The 24,653-nt window shown below is 45.0% G+C and overlaps 1 protein-coding gene and 1 pseudogene across 1 annotated transcript in view; one reads left to right on the forward strand and one right to left on the reverse strand.

The window, feature by feature from the left end:
- LOC126009489 (ly-6/neurotoxin-like protein 1) overlaps positions 1-24,653 on the reverse strand; it is a 245,391-nt gene that overhangs the window by 210,100 nt on the left and 10,638 nt on the right. The window lies entirely within an intron of this gene.
- LOC126010270 (uncharacterized) lies at positions 2,317-2,414 on the forward strand (annotated as a pseudogene).

Below are 24,653 nucleotides of genomic sequence, written 5' to 3' on the forward strand. Positions count from 1 at the left end.
AATAACTTTAGCATTCAAAAGAAGTAAATTCAGGCAACACAAACTAATATGCCTGTTAAATAGCCAGGGAAAAGTGAAAACATTTAACTCCATATTTTTGCCCTGTGCAATAATAAACTGAGTTTCTATTTGCCTTTTTTGGCTTATTCTGGCAGCGCTCAGGAGTTACTCCTGGCTCTGTGATCAGACATTGCCCATATCAGGCATGGGAGACCTTATGATGCCCTATCTCCATGCTATCACTCTGGCCCTGGTTTTTTTTTTTTTTTTTTTTTTTAACTTGTTTTTGAACCATTCCCGATGACACTCACGGGTTACTCCTGGCTATGTGCTCAGAAATCATTCCTGGCTAGCGCGGGCAAGGCAGCTTACAGCTTGCACCACCACTCCGGCCTTAAAGTGTATATTTCTGATCTCTAAGACTTCCTGCCAAAAGCCATAGGAAATAGACTCTTAATATTACATAATCTAAACAAAAAGTTGTCCTTATTGAAGTATTTGAGATCACTTAGTTTAAATTTATAAATTGGGGTCAGGTAGAGAAGTATTATATTTAAGAAGTTATTGAAGGAAACATTAGATCTGGTAAATAAGATCTTGTGTGATTTTTTTTTTTTGCATTGGGATAACTCCTGGCACTCTGCCAATCAGCGTTTTTCTTCTGAGAAGCAGAATTTTTGCGTGGTGGTGTTGCTCAGCCAGTTATCCCCTTTATCGTGTATGCATTATTGCCTGCATCCCTTTGCTTGTAGACTCATGTTTGCTGTGCCCTTTATTTGGGTTTTAAGGCTTCCACTTGAGTTAATATGCTATATTTCTTACTGGTAGTCACTCATATACAAATTTTGTGCAGCATAAAGTCAATTTTCTCAATGACTGGAATTCACTGTTTGAACTAAAAATAGAGGGGCCGGGAAGGTGGCGCTAGAGGTAAGGTGTCTGCCTTGCAAGCGCTAGCGTAGGACGGATGGCGATTCGATCCCCTGGCGTCCCATATGGTCCCCCCAAGCCAGGGGCGATTTCTGAGCGCATAGCCAGGAATAACCCCTGAGCGTCAAACGGGTGTGGCCCAAAAACCAAAAAAAAAAAAAAAAAAAAAGAAAGAAAAGCATGTATGGGCCCGGAGAGATAGCACAGTGGCGTTTGCCTTGCAAACAGCCGATCCAGGACCAGAGGTGGTTGGTTCGAATCCCGGTGTCCCATATGGTCCCCCGTGCCTGCCAGGAGCTATTTCTGAGCAGACAGCCAGGAGTCACCCCTGAGCGCTGCTGGGTGTGGCCCAAAAACCAAAAAAAAAAAAATAGAACGGGCTGTTTGTAAACTATAAGTGTGATGAGTGAAGAGAGAATTAAACAGCCCACAGATTAATAAACCCGTTAGGCTCCTTGGAGAGTACACAGGGTTAGTAAAGAATGCTTTCTTTGTTTTTTAGTTTTGTGCCTCACCCTGTGGAGCTCGTGGGTTACTTCTGACTTTGCACTCAGAAATCGCTCCTGTCTTGGGGGACCATATGGGATGCCAAGGGATCGAACCATGGTCCATCCTAGGTCAGCCACTTGCAAGGTAAACACCCTACTGCTGCACCACCACACTGGGCCCAGAAAACACATCTTTAGCCTGAATGCCAGTTGTTTCTTATTTTAGAAAATCAGAAGCAAATGTAGAGTCACTTGATGATCTATAACCCTCTCATTCTAACTAATGCTACTGATCTCTGAATCAATTCAAACCATCTGACATGTTTCAAGAACAATAGAGCATGACCATCTATTCTTGGAAACTGCCTAGAACACGCCATACCAGGGATGGAGGAGAGTGGATTGAATTATTGCTATGGAATTGAGTTACCAGACATTTGCAGATTGGAATTTGAGGTAGCTGTGTCATAGTCGTGGAAACAAACTAAATGTGGTGTGTTATTGAATAAGGATATATGGAACTCTCCATAACAACAATGTAAATTAGTGTGTCAATCCAAGTTTAAGAATTATGTATGAACACTTGTTAATACTTTCTACAAATTTCGAGGTCTGAGCTAATCACATATTGAACAAATGTACATGAATATAAAAGTTTAGCATAGATGTATGATCCAGTATTACAAAGAGAGTCTAAAAGATACCTTGCAGTTCATTGCATGTTCAGTAAATGCAACACAAAAGATCACATATTGTCAAGTGATATATAGAAATAGAGAAAGGAATATATAGTATTTCACGATGACATGCTATGAAGTTGGGGTAATATTGTTGTTATGAAGTAGTAGATGTTAAGGTGTGGAGTTAGTTGTTCTGGAGGTATCAGAAAGTGGTAGAGATCCTTTCCCGGTTCATAATGATGATTGGGTTTTCACATGCCTGTGTAATATGTTCCTCCCTTCAACCTTGTTACGATGTCACATGACCCTTCTGACATGAAAAAAATAAAAGTAGTTAAATGTGTTGGCATTTTAGTAGGTTTGAAAGCATATATCACCACTCTTGTTAATTTGATTGTATTCATTACATTTGGTCACACCCGGAAGCACTCAGGAGGTACTTCTGGCACTATGCTCTGAAGTCATTCTTGGCAGGTTTGAGGAATCATGGGATGCCGGGATTTGAACCATTGTCACTCTGCATGCAAGGCAAACGCCCAACTTTCATGCTATCTCTCTGACTCCATGATTGAATTAAATTTTGAGAAAATACAAAATACCATGTCTGAAATAGAATTCTGAGGTCAGGTTGAAAAGTTGAAAGCTCCCAAATGGGGCCTGAGTAGTAGCACAAGTGGTAGGGTGTTTGTTTTGCACACGACTGACTTAGGACCAACCACAGTTCGATCCCTCAGTGTCCCTCCCATATAATCCTCCAAGCAGGAGTGATTTCTGATATACCAGGAATATGAAGATGATAGTGCTTGGGAACCCAGACAGGATTCTTTCTGCAGGGCAGTTCTGGGCAGCAGGGGACACTTGCAACCCATCATTTTCTACTACCACCCAAGACCATGCTCATAGACTTGGGAGGCTTTCCTTCAAATCTGGAATATCCAATTTTTGGATAAAATCTTCAGAAGTGGCATCTGGGGAAGGACATTGTTCATGTTCTCTGAGCTGTTACGAATATTTTATTCTATTTGGAAATAGATACAAGAAATAACTTCATAATCATAACACATTTTCTGTAAATTTAAAAAGATGGAGTCACAGGACACATTTGAATTCTTTAACATGATGAATCAACATTTTATGTAGAAAACCCAACTAGAAATGACTTTGTAAATCACAATGGTGACCTCAGCCACCTGACTGAGCAGCTGAACAGGTGCATCTTCAAGTTCATTGTGCCCATCTCTTGAACTGACAATTTCTGCCACCTAGACTGGAGATCTGCTGAGTCCACAGCAGTAACTTCTTGGAGGTGTCCTGTGAGACTGGGATGTACAGGGGTGCACTGCTCTACGACTGTTGGAATAACCGGCTTTACATTTTGTTTTTTGTCAATCATTTATGGGAGCAACTGTTGGAGACTGTTTGGAATAATTAAAAAGCCCTCTCACTAATCAAAGTGAAGTTTCTAAAAATCTTAGCTTTTACAAGCTGCATGTGGCCTTCCTTGCCCTTGGACCCAAAGAAATAGAAATAGCCTAGAGCTAGGGAGTTACTAGGCTCCAAGATGTCCTTGTATAAACAGGGGTCAAAAGGCCCAAGCTGAGATTAGGTTTTGTACTTTGTTGCTCAAAAATAATGTAAATCTCTTGACTGATGATAATCTTATTAACCTTGTAAAATCAAGATATTCCCGTGGAAAATTACAGCAATTCCTACTGTTCCCCGCTCCTACTCTCTCTGTTTTGCATTGTCTATAAAAGGTCTAAATTTTCTTTTATTAAACGGACTCCTGATCGGAATCCTTCGTCTCGAGTCTCTTTATTTTTCCCAGTCCCTCTTCTATTCCAGGCCGGATTCTTCTTCGAGAACCGCGAATTACTGACGTGGTCTCCAGCTTTACCCGCTGGTCGGGGTCCCTGGAAGGCCATAAGTGGTGCCCAGCGCGAGGCTCGAAGAACAGAACACCCGGCCGAATGGCAAAAGGCGCGAGTCCCGGGAGCCTGTCCACAAGTCGCTGGTAAGACCCTTATATTAAGGGCAGGGTGCAGGAAGGTTAGACTAAGTGATCACTAACACCGCCGTTCAATCGTCCCAGAGATTTGGGACTATCGCCCCGGAAAAATGGGGGCTACTTTATCTAAAGAAGAGGTTTTTATTAAAGATCTTAAGAAAGAGCTGGGTGAAAGAAACGTTAAAGTGAAGAAAAAAGACTTAGTTAATTTTTTTATATGTGTACATGATATTTGTCCATGGTTTGTAGTCACTAGACCCCCAATAGTTACCAGTACTTGGAAACAAATTGGTGATGAGATTTTGCAATACTATACCAAATATGGTAAAGAGAAAGATAGAAAGGTTATGCAGTTCTATTGGACTATTCTTGGAAAAATTATTACAGGAGCAGAATTAGACTCTTGGGGAAAGCCCTGTTAACAAGGACATTGTTGAAAAGGCTGAAGCCATTGTAAAAATGGCTTCCCGCAGTCAATCTCGGGCCAGCAGCACCCCTCCCAAAACAGAAAGCCTTATAGATATAGACTTGGAACCCTCCAAGGGCTTTTTCCCCATAATTGCCAGCGTACCCACTAAGGAGGAGATTTTAGATACTGAAGACAATCTGTCCCTGCAGGACGAGGCCGCCCATTATGATCATGGCCGGTTTTCTCCCTGCGCTCCCCCCCCCCCCCCGTATAGCGCAGACGGCCTGCCTAATCCACCCCAGGTTCTAGCATGGCAGACTGTCCCCTCTAACTTCAAAAAATGTAAGGCCGACCTAGAGGCACAATTAAGAGAACTTAAGGAGATAAAAAGTCTGGAGGAACAGATTGCCCGGCTTCAAGCCTCTTATGACTCATATCAGTTCCCTGTATTTTTTAATCAACAGCCCGAGCGAGTTACCTTGCCTACCCCCTCCCTGCCCCCTCCCATACCCCGCTTGCCGGAGGATCGGGGCCGATCCCAGCAAAGGGGCACGGGTGCTGTGACTCGCAGCCACAGCCTAGATAGAGCCCAGGCTGCCCAGAGGGCTCAGTCTTTAGCTAGGTCCCTTGAGGACATTCAGGAAGAGCCACAACAAGTCCCTGATAACCCTGAATCTGCACCTTCAGTGGGCAACTACATGGCAGAGATTAGGAGATACCAACGCCTCCAACACAAACCTATAGAAACCCTTTTTCAAGCCATAAATACCTATGGCCATAATGCCCCCTACACCCTCTCTTGCCTTGAGGCAGTCCGAGATGGAGGAGAACTGTTACCTGCTGAATGGAAGGAAATTGCTAGCACAACCTTGCCACGCTCTGACTATATACTTTGGGAGACGGATTTTTTTGGCTCGATGCAGGCAACAGGCCAACCTGGGCGATGGAGGTTTTACCCTCCCAGATCAGATCTATGAACAGCTTACCGGCACGGGAACCTTTGCCTCCTTTACAGAACAGCAACAGAGGCTTTCCCCTGCTCGTTTGGCTTAGATCAATGCTGCTGCCCTCCGGGCTTGGAGAGCCATGCCTAAAAGTGGACAGGCCACCATTCCGCTGGCTCAAACAGTGCAAGGCCCCCAGGAGCCCTACAACAAATTCATTAGCAGACTCCTGGAAACGGTAGAAAGGATTATGGGCTCTGCAGATTATAATAATCCCCTTGTCAAGCAACTTGCTTATGAAAATGCTAATGAAACCTGCAAAGCCATTCTTTGTGGCCAAAATAAGCTAAAACCTTTAAACAAGATGATCCGTCTGTGTAGCGAGGCAGACCCCTTTGTACATAAAATAGGCAAGGCCATAGTGGCGTTTCAGAACCAGTCCAATGGAAAAACCTGTTTTAAATGCGGTCAACCGGGACACTGGGTCAAAACATGCCCTATGGCTAAGCACTCCTCAGTGCTCACCACAGCTAACACTGAGCCTAAACCATCCCTCTGTCCCCGATGCCGCCGTGGCAAGCACTGGGTGGCCTCTTGCCATTCTAAGACTGATATTTAAGGCAACCCCCTTCCTCCCCATCAGGGAAACGGCAGGAGGGCCCGGCCCCAGGGCCCACAAAAATCAGTATTAATGGGGCTTCAGAGACGAGCTCGCCCGGTGCAGCAGTTTGTGGCTCCCGCCCAAAGCCACCCCAACCTCCAGCAGGACTTGATAGAGCTTACACCACAACAGCCCCCCTTATCAGAGCCACCCCAGGCTCTGCAGGAGTGGACTTGTGTGCATCCACCCCAGCAGTATTGACACCCGAAGACAAGGTAGTCACCATAGGGACTGGAGTTTTTGGCCCCCCACCTCCAGGGATGTTCTTTTTTTATTATCGGTCGTGCCTCCTCTACTATAAAAGGGTTGATAGTTCAGCCATCCTTGGTAGACAATGATTATACAGGAGAAATTATGCTGCTAGCCACTGCCCCTTACAGGCCTGTGCAAATTTTACCAGGACAACGCCTAGCCCAAGCACTGCCTCTACCATTAGATACAACCCTCCCGGCTCTCCCTGAGACACGTGGTGCCTCCACTCCTGGCTCCTCCGAGGTCTATTGGATTAAAGCTATCAGCAAAGTAAGACCCCCTCTAACCATTACTATAGAAGGAAGACCCTTTACTGGGCTCCTAGATTCCGGGGCAGACACTACCTGTATTAGCCCCCAGTTCTGGCCTTCTAACTGGCCTGCCCTCCCCACCCTTGACAGTGTCTCCGGGGTTGCTGGTACTGTCAAGCAGTTTCTTTTAAGCTCTCGCCCCTTAAACTGGGTCGATGATGAGGGAGACAAGGGCACTATCACACCTTATATTATCCCTGAGCTCCCTATAAATTTGTGGGGGCGAGATCTCATGGAACAAATGGGTCTTTATCTGATTAAGTGCAAGGACCCCCGTGTACTGCAACAAATGCTAGCCCAAGGGTATGAGTTGCACAAAGGGCTTGGAAAGAATTTGCAAGGTATGCTTAATCCAATTGAAGTCACACCTAAGTTAGATCGGCATGGCCTAGGCTACAATACTCCTCAGCAGCCTTTTTGATGGCGGTTTCTGACTCCCCTGCTACCCAAGCAGATAAAATTACTTGGAAGTCTGACTCCCCTGTTTGGGTTAGCCAGTGGCCACTGTCTTCTGAAAAACTTTCTGCTGCCCAGTTGTTAGTGCAGGAGTAACTCCAGGCAGGACACATCGAACCCTCCACCTCCCCTTGGAACACCCCCATCTTTGTTATTAAAAAGAAATCAGGAAAATGGAGGCTGCTCCATGACCTCCGGGAGATAAATAAAACCATGGTCCCTATGGGAGCGCTCCAGCTAGGTCTGCCCTCCCCAGTGGCCATTCCAAAAAATAGCTTTAAAATTATCATTGATCTAAAGGACTGTTTCTTTTCCATTCCTCTCCACCCAGATGACTGTAAACGTTTTGCTTTTAGTCTGCCAATTGTTAACTGTGCGGGGCCTAACCCTCGCTTTCAATGGAAGGTTTTGCCGCAAGGCATGGCAAATAGCCCTACGCTATGCCAGAAATTTGTAGCACAAACTATTGACCCCCTCAGAACTGCTTACCCTTCTGCATATATAATTCATTATACTGATGATATTTTAATCGCTGAACAGGATGTTCAAAAATTAAACAAAATAGCAGAACACCTCATAAGTAAGCTCACAGCTAGGGGATTTACTATTTCTAAGGACAAGGTACAGCTCTATCCCCCACAGCTGTTTCTAGGCTTTGAACTACTCCCCAATCAAGTTAAAACTCAAAAGGTTCAGATCTGGACCGGTCACATAAAAAACGCTTAATGATCTTCAGAAACTTTTAGGGGACATCACTTGGCTACGCCCCTATTTAAAACTAACCACTGGAGAACTTCAGCCCTTATATGACATAGCCAAAGGGAATACAGATCCTAGCAGCCCTCAAAACCTCACGCCCGAGGCCCACAAGGCCCTGGATTTGGTCCACACAGCCATACAAAATCAGTTCATCACATATTTCAACCCAGATAAACCCTTATGTTTATTAATTTTTTCCACAAAATTCTCTCCTACAGGCCTCTTGTGGCAACAGGGCCCACTCTTCTGGGTACACCTACCCAGTAACCCAGACAAAACACTCGCTACTTACCCACACTTGGTAGTATCATTAGCACAGCAAGGGTGCGAGCAGGCCCTCAAGCTATTTGGTTGCCATCCGGCAAAAATTGTTATCCCCTATAGTAAAAAGGAAGTACAATGGCTCTTGCTTAATCAGGACGAATGGGCGGTCTTCCTTACAGGGTTTTCTGGGGAGTTGGATAATCATTTCCCCCCTGACAAGCTGCTTCAATTTTTGCAAATTCACCCTGTTGTCTTTCCCAAACTTACAAAACTACAGCCCATCCCTGGGGCTACTCTTGTGTTTACTGACGGTAGTTGTAATGGCACCGCGGCCTTGAGCGTTCAGAGCAAGGTCATGAAATTCACTACAGAGCACAAATCTGCTCAGCTTGTAGAACTGGCTGCAGTGCAAAGGGTATTTGAAACAGTTTTTGAACCCTTCAATCTCTATACTGATAGTTTCTACATTGCAACCTCTATTCCATTACTTGAGACTGTACCTTTTATTAAACCCACTTCTAATACCCAGCCTGCCTTTGCAAAAATTCAAAAACTTATACTTATGAGATCCCACCCATTTTTGTAGCACACATTAGAGCCCACACTTCCCTCCCTGGACCTTTGGCTGAGGGAAATGCCCTAGTAGATCAAGCCACTCAAATTATGCCTGCCCTGCTGCATAACACCCCCGTCCAGTGAGCCATCCAGGCCCATCAGTTACATCATTTGAATGCCCAAACCTTAAGGCTAAAATTTAAAATCACCAGAGACCAAGCAAGGGAGATAGTCAAATCCTGCAAATCTTGCGTCTCTCTTTTACCTGAAGCACACGTAGGGATCAATCCTAGAGGCCTAACTCTGGGAGAACTCTGGCAGATGGACGTTACTCACTATGCAGCCTTTGGAAATCTTAAATACATCCATGTCACTGTTGATACTTTTAGTGGTTTCATTTGTGCCTCCTTGCAAACTGGCGAGGCGGCTAAGGATGTCATTGCTCACATGTTGCACTGCCTAACCATTATTCCACAACCATCTGTGCTTAAAACGGACAATACCCCAGGTTATATTGCTAACAAATTTAGAGATTTCTGTTCAAAATTGGGAATAACCCACAAGACAGGAATCCCCCTAAATCCCCAAGGCCAAGGCATTGTGGAAAGAGCAAACCAAACATTAAAGAACATGCTTTTTAAGCTTTCTAATGAAAGCGAGACGCTCTATGCACGCTGAGGTAAACATCGGCTTCTTTTAAATCATGCACTCTTTGTCTTAAATTTCCTTACCCTGGATTTGCAACAGCTCTCTGCCGCTGACCTTTTGTGGCACCCGGCTACTAAGGATGATTTCAAACAGGTCCTGTGGAAAGATGTACACACAGGCCTCTGGCAAGGACCACACCCTGTTCTCATTTGGGGAAAAGGTCATGCCTGCATTCACAACCCCACCACCAACGAAACTAGGTGGCTACCAGAAAGACTGGTTAAATTATGCAATGAACCCAGGGACTCTCTCCCTGAGAATTCTTCTCCTTTTTCTCTTGCAGATGGCGAAAATAAAAATGACAGCTTGGCCTCTGAACCTGCAAAATCGGTTCAACAACCTGCCACTACTCTTCTTCCTAACTCTTAGCTCCCTCCCTCCCACCCCTGCTGCCTTTGCTGCAGCTCCTGGCCCTTACCAGGTCTATAACTTTACCTGGGTTATTCTTACTGAGACTGGCGATGTAGCCAATGCCACCTCTATTATAGCTCCCACAGTCCCATGGCCGGATCTTTTTGTTGATATGTGTGTTCTTCCTATGCCTAGCGACTACTGGGTCACCCCTGATTTTATTTCTCCTCGCAATGATCTTCAGCCCAAGGCTACTCCCGGCAGCTACAGCGCTTTAAGCCGATCATCCTTGCTTGACACACTCATTTATGTGTGTCCTGGAGGTTTCCATAGAGATCAACAGGATCGCTCCTTAGCCCACAGCTGTGGAGACAGATCTAGCTTTTTTTGCGCTGCTTGGGGCTGTGAAACAACTGGGGACACTTATTGCACACCCTCTTCCTCCTGGGATTTTATCACTGTCCGCTGCCTTCGACCCCCCATCAAGCGGCCATTATGTTCCCTGCATCCCTGCTACAAAGGATGGTGCAACCCGTTGCATATCCAATTTACCACAGCCGGCAAAAAATACTCTTGGGACAATACTCTCACTTGGGGCCTACGCCTTTACTGTACAGGTTATGACAAGGGCTTTACCTTTTCCATAAAACTTCTTAAAGAAATCCCCTTTTCTCGCCCCATAGCTGTTGGCCCCAATCCTCTTTTGCACCCCTCCGGTGGTGGCCCCTTCTTACCCCAGGCACCGCCCAAGGCGTTGCCCCCTCCTCTGCCCCGCTCCTTCACAGCCAAGCCAGATGCTGCCGCTGCTGCTGTTACTAAGTTCCAGCCTACTATCCCTGCGGGACCTGTCTCCACGGCTGACCTCATCCTGCAAATGGTTAATGCATCTGCCCAAGCTCTCTCCATAACCCCCTACGAACGCTGCTGGATTTGCTACTTGTCGGTTCCACCGTTCTATGAAGGCATTGCAGCCTTCGGAACTCCCCTCTACACCAATGACTCTGGTCTCCTTCACTGGGGTACACAGCCTGAAAGACACGGACTGACAGTGGGACAAGTCGTGGGGTATGGACTCTGTCTCCTTGGCCCCCAAATGATTCCTCCCGTTCCCTTGCTAGAAACCTGCAATCAAACATTTCATGTTCATGAACAAGCTCTTTTTCTTATTGCCCCAAATTTCACCTTTTTTGTTTGCTCCACTGGATTAACCCCTCATATTATCGTTAATGTTTTTCTTGCTCACCGTGATTATTGTGTTTTGGCAATTCTTATGCCCAAACTCACTGTTCGACCCGAATCAGACTTATTGCCTCACTCTGGTACCTTCCCTGGTCTCTCTCGTGCTAAACTCGAACCTGTAACAGCCATCACCCTGGCCGTCCTTGTTGGCCTTGGCGCCGCTGGTGCAGGTACAGGTATCTATTCCCTCATCCACACTGAGGGGTCTATAGGCTTTCTAACAAACACTGTTGTTAAGGATATAGAGGAGCTTAAAAAGGGTCTTGATTATTTACAACAAACTGTTGGCTCCTTGGCTGAAATGGTATTGCAAAATCGCCGAGCCCTTGACCTTGCCTTTTTAAAGGAGGGAGGAATGTGTGTTGCCTTAAAAGAAGAATGTTGCTTTTTTAAAGATAAGTTAGGCCTTGTTAAGGATAGCATAAAAAAGGTTGAAGAAAGTCTAGCTGAAACCAAGAAAACCTTGGACAGGGAGGAAAGCTGGTATAAAAATTGTTTTTCCACATCTCCCTGGTTATCCACCCTTCTATCCACGCTGCTTGGCCCATTCATTGGGTTCATGCTGCTCATTTCTTTTGGTCCATGGGCATTTCGCTGCCTAACTGGCTATATAAAAACCCAGATTAATGAGGCTACAAAAAAATCTGTGGGCATTTACTACCAGCAGCTCCAGCCTCATGAGCCCCCCATTGCTGATACTACTGAGGGCGAAGAGAGCGCCCCTGAAGAACTGGATTTTGAGGAACTGGAACGGCTCGCTAAGCGAAAGAAATCCTTCCTCACACGGCTGTGGAAATGCCTTTGACGGGATTAGCCTGGTGCTTGTAGTCAGGAGCACACCCCATTCTTTAACTTTGTGCAGGCTCTTAGGGGTAGGGCACTCCAGCCTACATGCACTGATGCAAGAACCTTCTTGCGTGCTCCCCGAGCCGCTACTTTTGGGGTTCTGACACTGGGGGCCCACCAGACAGCCTAAGACAGGGTTTCCACCCATCTTTGAATTAATAAAAAAGGGGGAATTTGTTGGAGACTGTTTGGAATAATTATAAAGCCCTCTCACCAATCAAAATGAAGTTTCTAAAAATCTTAGCTTTTACAAGCTGCATGTGGCCTTCCTTGCCCTTGGACCCAAAGAAATAGAAATAGCCTAGAGCTAGGGAGTTACTAGGCTCCAAGATGTCCTTGTATAGACAGGGGTCAAAAGGCCCAAGCTGAGATTAGGTTTTGTACTTTGTTGCTCAAAAATAATGTAAATCTCTTGACTGATGATAATCTTATTAACCTTGTAAAATCAAGATATTCCCGTGGAAAATTACAGCAATTCCTACTGTTCCCCGCCCCTACTCTCTCTGTTTTGCATTGTCTATAAAAGGTCTAAATTTTCTTTTATTAAACGGACTCCTGATCGGAATCCTTCGTCTCGAGTCTCTTTATTTTTCCCAGTCCCTCTTCTATTCCAGGCCGGATTCTTCTTCGAGAACCGCGAATTACTGACGTGGTCTCCAGCTTTACCCACTGGTCGGGGTCCCTGGAAGTCCATAAGCAACTTTGTGTTGAAGCACCTTTTGGATTGTTCCCTTACCCTTTTCTCCACCCTATAGGGTTGTCTTTCTATTTCCATTAAAAACTCTATATCTGGGTGAAAGGGGTTGCAATATTATTTTTTACAGATGGGCTCACTGACTGTTAAATCTCTTGCTAGTGGCCGAAGGGTGGTGGTAGAACTTTCCTCAATCTGTTTTATTCCCTTCAATCTTCGTGGATTATTTCCATAGTCAGTGTTTGCTTCAAGACCTGATTCTTCTCAATCCCTTGGGATTAAGGCATGAGACCCAAAAGCTCCTGAAGACGTTGCATTTTCCCAATGGAGGCTGAGGTGCTGAACATAGTGGAAATTGCCTTCCTCTATGACCAGAGGAGAGCCTGCATCTCAGGTTTCAGGACCCACACAGAGCATTGTGCTCAGACATGCAGTTTGTTTTCGGTTTGGGGGCATCCATTCCACCCAATCTTGGAGCTCTGAATCCAGGTTAAGTACCTGAACCCCAACTCAGAGAGGGGAAGCAGCAGAATTGTGGAAAAGGTTTGAGTAGATGGGAGCTATAAACCCAGGTAATGGTGTATGTAGAATTTCGTAGAATAATCTGTTTTTCAGCCTGCAGATACTCTGGTTATCTACAACTGTACAGGCTGCTGCAGGACACTTCAATAAGCTGCATGTCAGCCTGCTACACAGGTGCAGCAACGCTGCAAAGCCCCAAAACTGCAGAACTGCATGATACAGAATTCCAAGGCTACTAGGATCTGGTGCTACAAGGCTCAAAGGGGCCCATGGGGCTAAACTACCAGGAGCATCATGCCAACCCAGAGATTCCTACTTGTAATGATTGTCTGCCTGAAACTGAGAGAAAAAGGGAGAGAAACCAAGTATCTTTATTCTTAAGTCTGAGGCTGCCCCCCAACCAAGGTGGGGGAGGGATAGGGAGAGGGAGAAGTATGGAGAGAGAGAGTCAGAGATTTATTCACCAGCTAGAAATGGCTGGGGAAAGGAATAGGTTCGATAGAAATAGAGGGATAGATACAAATAGAGGGATAGATGCTTTATCCAGACTTTAGTGGATGGGATGGTGCTATTCTGCTCACTATCTGACTTTCTCAGTGGTCAAAGTTGTTCTTTTTTATACCTGGCCTCACAGAGACCAAATCCAAGTGGTGTTTCTTGAGTTCAGGTCCATGGGTCTGACGGGGCGTGTTCAACTGTCATTACATCAACAGAAATGGTCATTCTGTTTATGAACTGAAATTCCAGGGTGGAGTCCCCTTCACTGCAGGCTAGTCCACCATCACAGCTCACATGGAACTGAACAGTCTGAGAAATGAAGACATAGCCTTGTATAACCTTGTGAAACACAGTGTGACAATGCACATCTTGAGTGTTGAATAAACCTGAGGTGGAGACAACTGTGCTTGGTGAGAAGATGGCAGGACTGCTGATGCCTCCCGACTTCCACATGAATTTTCTGAATGTGAGTATAGGGCTTATCTATTTTTACTAGGTTTGTATTAATTTTTCCATTTTTGTGGGTACATTGGTCTTTGCTCAACTGATCTCTGCACTAAAGAATCACTGCTGTCTATTGGCACCATATAGTATGGTAGCAGATCACTGGGTTATCTATATGCAGCCAAGTGCCTTGCCTATATGATAAATTATAACTCATAGTTTATTGAAGCATATCATAAAGAACCTCTCAATTATTCGGCACCAGCCTATAAAAGAATAGATTTTTCCCTAGAATGTATCTTTTCACCCACTATTTCCTTGTTGTAAAGTCCACTGGAGCTTCCCAGAATCTAGCAGAAGAACCATTCTGAAGTATATGCTGGTGTCATTCAAGGATGTTGCCCTGTATATTTTTCCCTGAAAACCCCAACATTTCCACAGTTTTTTTTAACAAACTTTCCTTGTTTTGAATGTAAGTGAATAAATGAAGTTTAATATTGTATTTATACTTAAGGCAAGAAAACAGAACACAAGCATGTTTGAAATCATCAAACGAGGTTTGGGCCAGCTCTCTAGGGGCATTTCCTAGGCTGCTTTGCATTGTGAGATTAATTTTAACTTCCTGGGGATCATATGGTATATTGATCATTGTACCAGCATTGGCTGTCTGCAAGAGAAAGGTCATATCATCTGGGCTAACTCTCTGACTCACCTCTGCATTTGTTCCTGGGTACTTTCATTTATTTTGAGGGAAATAAAGTGCATTTTGATGCCTTTATTTCCAAATTTTAAAGTACCCCATAACTTAGGGACATATCACTCGAATTTACTTTTTAGTAAAGTTTGAAAGGAGAAATAAGACCCCAAGTAGCCTCAACCTGCATTGATCCATGCTGGGTTTATTGAGGGAAGGAAAACCTGAGATTTTCAACAGCCTGTTTCAGGATGTTGTTAGCCCTTCTGGGCACGTCGAAGATTGTTTGTGATGGGCCATGATCGTCTCCTGGCAAAGGGATAGATACAACTAAGATCAGGATTTCACAGATCTCTGACACTCACCAATTTTTTAGCACAAGGGGCACTGCAAATGTGACCATGACAGTTTTGAAGTGTCCTATCTGCTTTCTCTCTATGGAATAAGAGAAAGGAGGAGAAAAAGGAAGAAGAAGAAGCAGAGGGCAGGGGCCACTGTGGGAGGCACGAGCATGTCCTGAGCCTGTTATGTGAGGATGACCTGGAGTTGCTATGTGGCCAGTTCTATGCATCCCCTGAGCACAAGGCCACTTCCTAATAGCCATCACAGGAACTGATGTTCATCACAGGGTAGAGATTCAAGAGCTGCCTGGGGCGGATGGGGAAGCAGTTGGAGGAGACAGAAATGATCTTTGAAAGGCAGGTGTTGGAGGGACAAAGATGGAGAGAGATAGTGGAGAGTCAGGGGCAGGAACTATGCTGCGATTTCCAAGGACTCGAAGCATGTCCTGCGATCAGAGTAGGATGCCTTGGCTAAGATCTAACTGGACATAATGAAGGCTATTTTCCACAAAGGGATCTGAAACATGAAAGAGCTGTCTGGGCTGGGCTCCCTCCTCGAGACCAGCCTGAGCACCCTCACCCTACTCTCTCTGAAGGCTGACCGTCACTTCTTTTTTTTTTTTTTTTTTTTGTGGTTTTTGGGTCACACCCGGCAGTGCTCAGGGGTTACTCCTGGCTCCATGCTCAGAAATTGCTCCTGGCAGGCACAGGGGACCATATGGGACGCTGGGATTCGAACCGATGACCTCTTGCATGAAAGGCAAACGCTTTACCTCCATGCTATCTCTCCAGCCCCTGACCGTCACTTCTAAAGGGGGTCAGGAATGCACAGCTGTAGTGGGACCAACTGCAAAAGCAAGGAGCTCCCCCAAACCTTCTGCCAGCATCCCCAAGTCCATCCGCACTTTCCTCACACACACCTTTGGTTGCAGAACATAATGAGCAGATTTCAGATGGATGTGACCGTGGATCCTGAGATGGCACATCCAGGTCTGTTTGTCTCCCAGAACAAGAGAATGGTTCTCTACTGCCAGGAGAACCAGCCTGGGGCCCTGGTCCTCTTGCCAACACATATAGAGCCCAGGCAGCTGTCCTGGGTATTGAGGGATTTGATGGCAGCCAGTGCTCCTGGCAAGTCAAAATCAATGGCTTGATTGGATGGTCCTTAGGCATGTGACAGGCTGAGTTCTAACAGAAACTTGCCTGTCACCTGGTGCCCACTTGTAAGACGTTTTCCCTCTTGCCCACTCTCAATTTCTACTTGGCATTTTCCTAGATTATGAGTTGAAAGAAGTCACCTTTTACAACCTGAGAAACAGATCTCACTTCCAAACCATCTCTGCCTCGTTCACGGGGACCCATCGGCCCTATTTTGCCCCTGGAAGCTCCTCCAAGTAACTCTACATGAGCATTGTCAGAGACAAGTGTGGTATGCTTTGTTGATGTTCTGTTTTCCTGAGTAGCTGTTGAGTTGGAAATGTAGTGCCTATATTGTTAAGGTTCTCTTGGATTTGTAACATGCACTGAAAAGGGTGTTGAACATTGGATGTCTGAAACTCGTCATGAACAACTTTGCAATTGTGAAAAACAAAACGCACCCAATTGTATTATGAACAACCTTTTAACCATGGTATTTATATAAAGTAATTTATTTAAAAAGAGATGCTGGGACTGAAGAAATAGCACAACAGTAGTGCATTGGCCTTGCACATGGTGACCTGGGTTTGATTCCCTGTATCTCATATGGTCCTCTGTGCCTGACAGGAGTGATTTTTGAGCATAGAGCCAGGAATAACCCCTGAACACCACCAGATGTGGCCCAAAAACAAAGAGAAATGCTTTTGCTTGCAGATGGGAAGGTCAAAAGGTGGCCTCTCTGGTCTGCCCTACAGATGAACCTTAATTGCCATATTGATAACGTCCCATGAGGTATGGCCCCCACATAACTTGAGCATGAAGCCCAGTTATCATGAGCTTGCAGTGTTGTTCTAGTAAAACCAACTTTTGGACCCCAACCTTGGTCTAGGGTACTTACCTAGTCTGACTAAGTAGTGTAAATAAAACCCTCTTTGTTTGCCCAGATGTCTGACTGGTTGGGATCTTTCTTCCCACCCTCATTTCACCATAGACCCCACATCTGGGGAAGATGTGAGGAAAGTCAGATGCTCTCATGGGGTTTAGGGGAGTGTCCCACGAGCATGTCCCTGCATGTCTTCCACTCTACCTCTTTGCACCCTGGTCTTTTCCTCTACAACACCCAAGAGTGGCCTTGCCCCTTACCTCTTTAGTCTGTGTACTTACCTTCCTCTGCCCTGTAGTATTACAAAGTGAGGTGTAGGGCCTGGGAGATAGCACAGCAGCGTTTGCCTTGCAAGCAGCCAATCCAGGACCAAAGGTGGTTGGTTCGAATCCAGGTGTCCCATATGGTCCCCATGCCTGCCAGGAGCTATTTCTGAGCAGACAGCCAGGAGTAACCCCTGAGCATCGCCAGGTGTGGCCCAAAAACCAAAAAAAAAACAAAAAACAAAAAAACAAAGTGAGGTGTAACACACCCCCCCATCCTCTTTTTTCTGTGTCATGGTAAAAGAATTGAGCTGTAAGTGTATGTTGACCTTATCTGCCTTTATTCATTTCAACTTTTAAAAAAAATAAGAATTTTAGGGACAGAGAGATAGCATATCAGGAGGGTGTTTGCCCGTATGTAGCTGACCCAGGTTTGATCCCCATCATCCCACTGAGTTCTTTGAGCCTGCCAGGAGTGATTTCTGAGCTGAGAGCCAGGAAGAAACTCTGAGAACCAGTAGATATGGTTTCCAAACAAAACAAAATAAAAATGAAAAGAATTTTAGCATCAGAACCTACCATTTTCTGTAACCCAACTTACTCTTTTTCTAGCACCCAAACATGGCCCCATCTGATGACCTCAATAATTTCTTGGTCTATTAAAGAACTGAAGTTTGGGTAGATTCCATACTGCCTAGGTGAGTTGGCATGAACAGTACTTAGACTATGCACACTTTTGTTCTTTTTTTAGGTCTCTCTCTCTTTTACCCAACTACAGACATGTTTATAATCACAGTTTTTAAACAAAGACTATTATAAGAAAAGAAATTAAAAATAAATCCTCAGAAACCAGAGACATAGGATGGAGGTAGGGCATTTGTCTTGCATGCAGATGGACAGTGGTTCCAATCCTGGCATCCCATATGTCTCCTGAGTCTGCCAGGAGCGATTTCAGATCATAGGGCCATGAGTAGCCTCTGAGCACTGTAGGATGTGACTGAAAAACCAAAAATAAGTAAAATAAAAATTAAAGCATCTTCAATTCATTTTCTTTTTCCCCCTTCTTTTTCTTCTTTCTCTTGGTCTTCCTTCCTTCCTCATCTTCTATTTCTTCATCTTCTTTTTCTTTCTCATCTTTATCTTCTACTTCCTTGTATACTTCCCCTTCCTCTTTTCTTTTTATTCTTTTTTTCTTCTCTTTCTCCTCTTCTTTTTCTTTCTCTTCCACTTCTTTCTCCTTTTCTTCTTATTCTCCTCCTCCGCTTTTTCCTTCATCCACTTTCTTTTTTCTTTTTATTCTTCCCCTTCTTTTTCTTCATATTTTCTTCCTCTTCCTTTTCTCACACTTTCTCCAACTCTTCTTAATATTCTCTTCCTGAGTCTTGGAGACTCCAATGATTCCTATGTTGTTCCTGTTGAGTTTATCAAACTTTTATTTTCAACTGCCAACATTTTTTGAGTAGTAAATTCATTGTCTGATCATTTGCTTTAAAGGTTCTTTTCCAATCTCTTCTGCTATATGCAGTTGTTCTGCACCTCATCCTCTAGCTCTCTGACCCCGTCCTCAGCTGCTGTTACACCTTTGGAGAGGGTTTTCATTGAGGTGTTCATTTCATCCACTGAGATTTTCAGACCTCTTATTTCAGTTGTGAGTTCTGTCACTATGGTCTGTTCAGATCAATCTATGCTTGCTTTGAGTTCTTTGAGCATCCTCCACATTAATACTCTAAAATTTTTATCTGAGAGGATTTTCAGGTGATCTTCATTCTCTATGTGTGGCGTTATCATGCATTGCTTCTCCATTGCAACACTTCTATAGTAGTTTTTACTATGTGCTGTGCTGGGTTCATGGTATAGAAGATGCGGACTGCACGGAGCTAAGTGGAGCTGCTGCACTTTTCTGGCTCCACCATATTGGGTTTGGGTACTGGAGTTTATGTTCAATGGCATCTTCTTGGTTGCTTTGGGCAGAAAAGCCACAGGGAACCAGACAGCAGTCTTTTATAATGGTTCTTCGGGTTTGGGTCCAAGAAGATTGTGTTTGGTGGCTTCTTTTTGGCTGTCTTGGGCAGAAAAGCCTATGCACACTTTTGTTGGAAATCTTGAGAATTTTTTCTTTTTTAATACAAGCGTTTTTATTTTTTCCTAGCATAAGATAGTTTCCTCAGGAAAGGAAATACCTGTAATATTCTATTAATGATGTCTCATTTTTCATGAGGAAGGTTAAAGGATCATTTACTTATTCCATTCAGGCTTTGTTGGCCACACGTAGTGATGCCAGGGGCACCAATGCGCACAGTGTGCACCAGGGACACACTTGCACCCAGAATCTGCTGCAACTTCAAATATATTAGGCATATGCCCTACTATATGAGCTGACTCCCCAACCACTGCACCCAGGATACTCAAGGGGGCAGTTAGGAAACATCCAGATCATTCTTGGCCGTGCTGACTTGCACTCGCATTCTTGTAGTCTTGGTGGGCTCAGCTGGTGATATTTAAGACTCTACTGGGATCTGGCATTTGCAGTTCAGAAACCTTTTTAGTTCTTAGAATAGGGTTGGGGATCAACTGAACACCAGCATCCAAACCCAAGAATTGTAGATGACAATAGTGACATGGGAGGCAGAAAACCAGAGGACATGAACAGAGATTAGAGCCACCAGAGACAGGAGTTTGAGACCCATCTCTACATTACTGGGGGGAACTATTTGGATCCTTATGCCATTGGATAGCCCTTGAAAATGATATGCAAATGACTCATTTGAGGGGTGCCTAGAGACATTTGCTTTAGCCCAATCTATGGGTCCCCAAACTATGGCCCGCCCACAGGACACATGAGGCCTACCTAGGATATTAATCCAGCCAGTTGGGTGTTTCTGCTGCTGCTGCCTGTCCCGCTTAGAAGCTGACTCGTCCTGAGCCTGTAGTGCTCAAGTGTGAGATGTGTGCTGCACTCTCCAACTCCCCACTTCTCTCGACTGTGATAAGTTTGTGGATTAAAATGTACTTTTTCTTCATTTTAAATATTGTATTTGTTTCATTTTTTCTTCAAAATAATATATTGGACGTGTACATAGAAATGTGTTGTTTTCTTGGGCCTGGAGAGATAGCACAGCGGCGTTTGCCTTGCAAGCAACCGATCCAGGACCAAAGGTGGTTGGTTCAAATCCCGGTGTCCCATATGGTCCCCCGTGCCTGCCAGGAGCTATTTCTGAGCAGACAGCCAAGAGTAACCCCTGAGCACCGCCGGGTGTGACCAAAAACCAAAAACCAAAAAAAAAAAAAAAAAAAAAAAAAAAAAGAAAGAAAGAAAAAGAAAGAAAGAAATGTGTTGTTTTCTATTTTTTTTTATAAATTCCTTTTTTTTAAACTTTATTCTTTGATTCATTGACCGTTGGTTTCTGGGCCACACCCAGAAGCACTCAAGGGTTATTCCTGCCTCTGCACTCAAAAATTACCCCTGGCAGGCTTGGGGACCATATGGGATGCCTGGATTCAAACCACCATCCTTCTGCATGCAAGGAACATGCTTCATTTCTATGCTATCTCTTCAGCTCCTTAAAATATTTAAAAAAATTTAAACTTTTAATTATTGTATTTGTTACAGCTATTTTTTGTTTTTGTTTTTATTTTAAAATGTGTGAAATGTGCATAGGAATTTGTTTTTTTGTTTGTTTTGTTTTGGGGCCTTATCCCAGCAACACCCAGGTCTTAACACCTGTCTTTGTGCTCAGGAAACACTCCTGGCAGGCTGAGGGGACTATATGAGATGCCAGGGATCAAACTCAGGACAGCTGCACGCAAGGCTAATGCTTTACCCACTGTATTATCCAGACACCTTCACCTCTGAACCCACCAAAGAATCTCCTACCAAAGCAAAACTTCTGTTTTCCCACGGTCAGCTTTCTCCCGATGGAACGGCCCTGTTTCCTCAAGAACTGCGCCAATTGACTGTTTTCCTGGGTCACATTTTGCTTCTGCAGTTTCAACTGGCCTTTCAGCTTGGTGACTTCGTCATCATTCCTTTCCAAGGCCCTTATTGCCTCCTCCAGCTGCTCTCTCAGCTGCCATAGGCAAGTCTTGAGCTTCACCCTGTGATGAGCAGCGGCTTCTGCAATGGGAGTCAGGTGGTGGGCCTGGTGGTCAGGGGAGGCAGCGCACTGGCCACACAGCAGCTCCAGGTCGTCTCGAAGAACAGACTCAGGGCTTGCTGGTGCCTCTCACAGTGGCCTCTTCCCTCTTCTTCCTCATCCTCTTCGTTTTCTTTCTGCTTCTTCTCACTGTTCTTCTCCCTCACACACAGAATCTGCTGGACCACATCATGTCCTCCAGCTTTGTGTTCTGAGGGGTTCCCACCTGTGCAGGGGTGCAGGCACACGGGACAGGGCAGGACGTCGTGCAGGTGCTGCCAGCCCTGCTGCAGGCATGAGCCACAGCAGTTGTGGTCACATTCCAGTGTCACAGGCTCCTGCAGGAAAGCCTGGCACACGGAGCAGCGGGCCTCTGCTTGCAGCTCAGTCAGGGAGGCCACCAGGGCCATGGTCACACCCGCTGCCACGGGCAAAGGCAGGCCTGGGACTATGCAGCAGGAGCAGGTTGTTGCAGCTCTGACCTCAGCTGCTCTGGGCCCTTTCCAGCCTTCCACAGGGGAATCTGCAATTTGTCCTCTGGTAGGTAGAAGGCGCCACTCCAAGGAGAGTTAAAAACCTAAGACAATGTTGGAATAGAAATGAAAATACAGATTGTGGAAAACCACAAGGTTTCCAAAAAGATGACAGACCCTAAGCCAAGAATCCATGTCTAAACTCTTACTTATGATAGTTGGCCATTATCTTGTACTCTGCTATGGAGCCAGGTACAAAGATGCCGTTTCTTGCTGCTTCCCCCAATGCCCCCCTTTTTGTGTCTTTAGCTTGAAGGTCCTCTCTATCCCTGGTGGCAGCTTGCAGCTCACCTGGATCCTGTGGTTGCTCCCCACTGTCAGGTGTGGTCTCAGAGCTGGGTCCAAAGCAGGGAGGATGTGTGCACCCCTCCTGCAGGCTCAGGGCTCAAGGCTCAGGCCAAGCCACCAGCTCCTGAGATGCAAATGGACTGAGGATGGAACTCAGGCAATTAGGGTGGGTCCTTCCCTCTCCAATTGGTTGGATTCCAACATGCATTCTTTTTTTTTTTTTTTTTTTTTTTGGGTTTTGGGCCATACCCGGCGGTACTCAGGGATTACTCCTGGCTGTCTGCTCAGAAATAGCTCCTGGCAGGCATGGGGGACCATATGGGACACCGGGATTCGAACCAACCACCTTTTGTCTTGGATCGGCCGCTTGCAAGGCAAACGCCATTGTGCTATCTCTCCGGGCCCCCAACATGCATTCTTTCCAGGGAATTGATTGGCTCCTGAAGGCACTCCCTGATCCTATCACTTGCATAGGATGGGACTGTCTTGGCCCCACCCCTCCCCTCACTAATCCTCTCAACTTCCCCAGGAACTGGGAATCCCTCCTGGTTTTTTTTGTTTTGTTTTGTTTTCAGTCAAGGCTGCACTCTTGATTGTCAGCTATTAAATGGATATCTCCATTAGTTTCAAAGAAGAAATAATGTGTAGGGTTTTGTGAAATGTATTGTAGGCTTCTGTGGAAATCCTACTGTACCACTTGGCATCTTCTATTTTGTTTGTTTGTTTTTGTTTTGGGGCCACACTAGGCGGCATTCAGGAGTTACTCCTGGCTTTGAGCTGAGGAATCATTCCTGGCAGGTACCGGGAACCATAAGGTATGCCAGGAATACAATTCAGGTCCGTTCTGGATTGGTTTCATGCAAGGCAAATACCCCAGCACTGTGCCATCACTCTGGCCCCAATACTTGGCATTTTCTAGGCAAAAAAAACAACTAAATAACTATCTGAATGATAGTTTAGAGAAAAAATTCTAATAAAATTTAATGTGTGGGGGCAGGAGAGATTGCATAGAGGTAAGGTGTTTGCCTTGCATGTAGAAGGATGGTGGTTTAAACCTTGACATCCTATATGGTCCCCTGAGCTTGCCAGGAGCAATTTCTGAGCATAGAGCCAGGAGTAACTCCTGAGCCTGCCGGGTGTGACCCAAAAACCAAAAAAAAAAAAAATGTGTAAAATACATAAGGAAAACTATTAAGATCAAGGATCTCAGGACTGGAGGGATAACATGCCTTCTTGGCATGCAACTGATATGGTTTCAACTGTGAACATCCCATATGGTCCTCTGAAACTTCCAGGAATGACTACTAAGTGCAGGGCCAGGACTGACCCGTGAGCAACACTGGGTGTGGACCCACAACAAAATACATAGACAAATACAGTCAACATTTGGAGTGTTGTCAGTTCCAGTGTTAATTTCCATATTCTTGGACTGATACCACTCTGATTCTTCCTGGTTCTGTCATTGACATCAATAGATTTCTTTCTTTTATATTTGCTTTTCTTTTCTTTTCTTTCTTTCTTTTTTTTTTTTTGGTTTTTGGGCCACACCTGGCATTGCTCAGGGCTTACTCCTGGCTATCTGATCAAAAATAGCTCCTGGCAGGCACAGGGGACCATATGGGACACCAGGATTCGAACCAACCACCTTAGGTCGGTCCTGGATCGGCTGCTTGCAAGGCAAACACCGCTGTGCTATCTCTCCGGGCCCTATATTTGCTTTTCTATTCATCAATTTTATATCTCATGCTGTTCATGTGGATGGAATTTTGTTTTGTTTTGGTTTAGTTGGTGTTTAGAGCTACACCTGGCAGCACTCAAGGATCACTCCAGGCTCTGGACACAGAATCGAAACAGGAAGGCTCTGAAGACCATATGGGATGCCAGCAATTGAACCCGGTTTGGTCCCTGGGTCAGCAGCATGCAAGGCAGATGGGCTACTTTTGTCCTATCACTCCAGCCCATCGTGTTTGTTTTTTATATAAAATTTTATCTTTTAATATAAATCTGCAAAACAACTTTCATAACATTCCAAGTCTCCATACTGCTTGGAAATGTTTGCTTTCTTTTGGTTATCTCATTTTATTGTACTTGGTTGACTGAACTTCATAGACACTGAATGATGTTTTCACAAATTGAAGGATTGGGACAACTTCATATCCTGTAAAAATAAAGATTCCCCATCCTAAATCCATGATAAGAAACTCTAGAAACTCAAGAAACTTGTCTAGAAAGACAAGCCCTAACCCTATGAAAGTGTACTTATCCACTTCTAACTAACTCAAAAATTGGGCCAAAGCAGTGGCGCAAGCAGTCAGGCATCTACGCCTTGCACATGCTAACCTAGGATGGACTGCAGGTCGAT

Source organism: Suncus etruscus, chromosome 5 (assembly GCF_024139225.1).
Source record: "Suncus etruscus isolate mSunEtr1 chromosome 5, mSunEtr1.pri.cur, whole genome shotgun sequence".
Lineage (NCBI taxonomy): Eukaryota > Metazoa > Chordata > Mammalia > Eulipotyphla > Soricidae > Suncus > Suncus etruscus.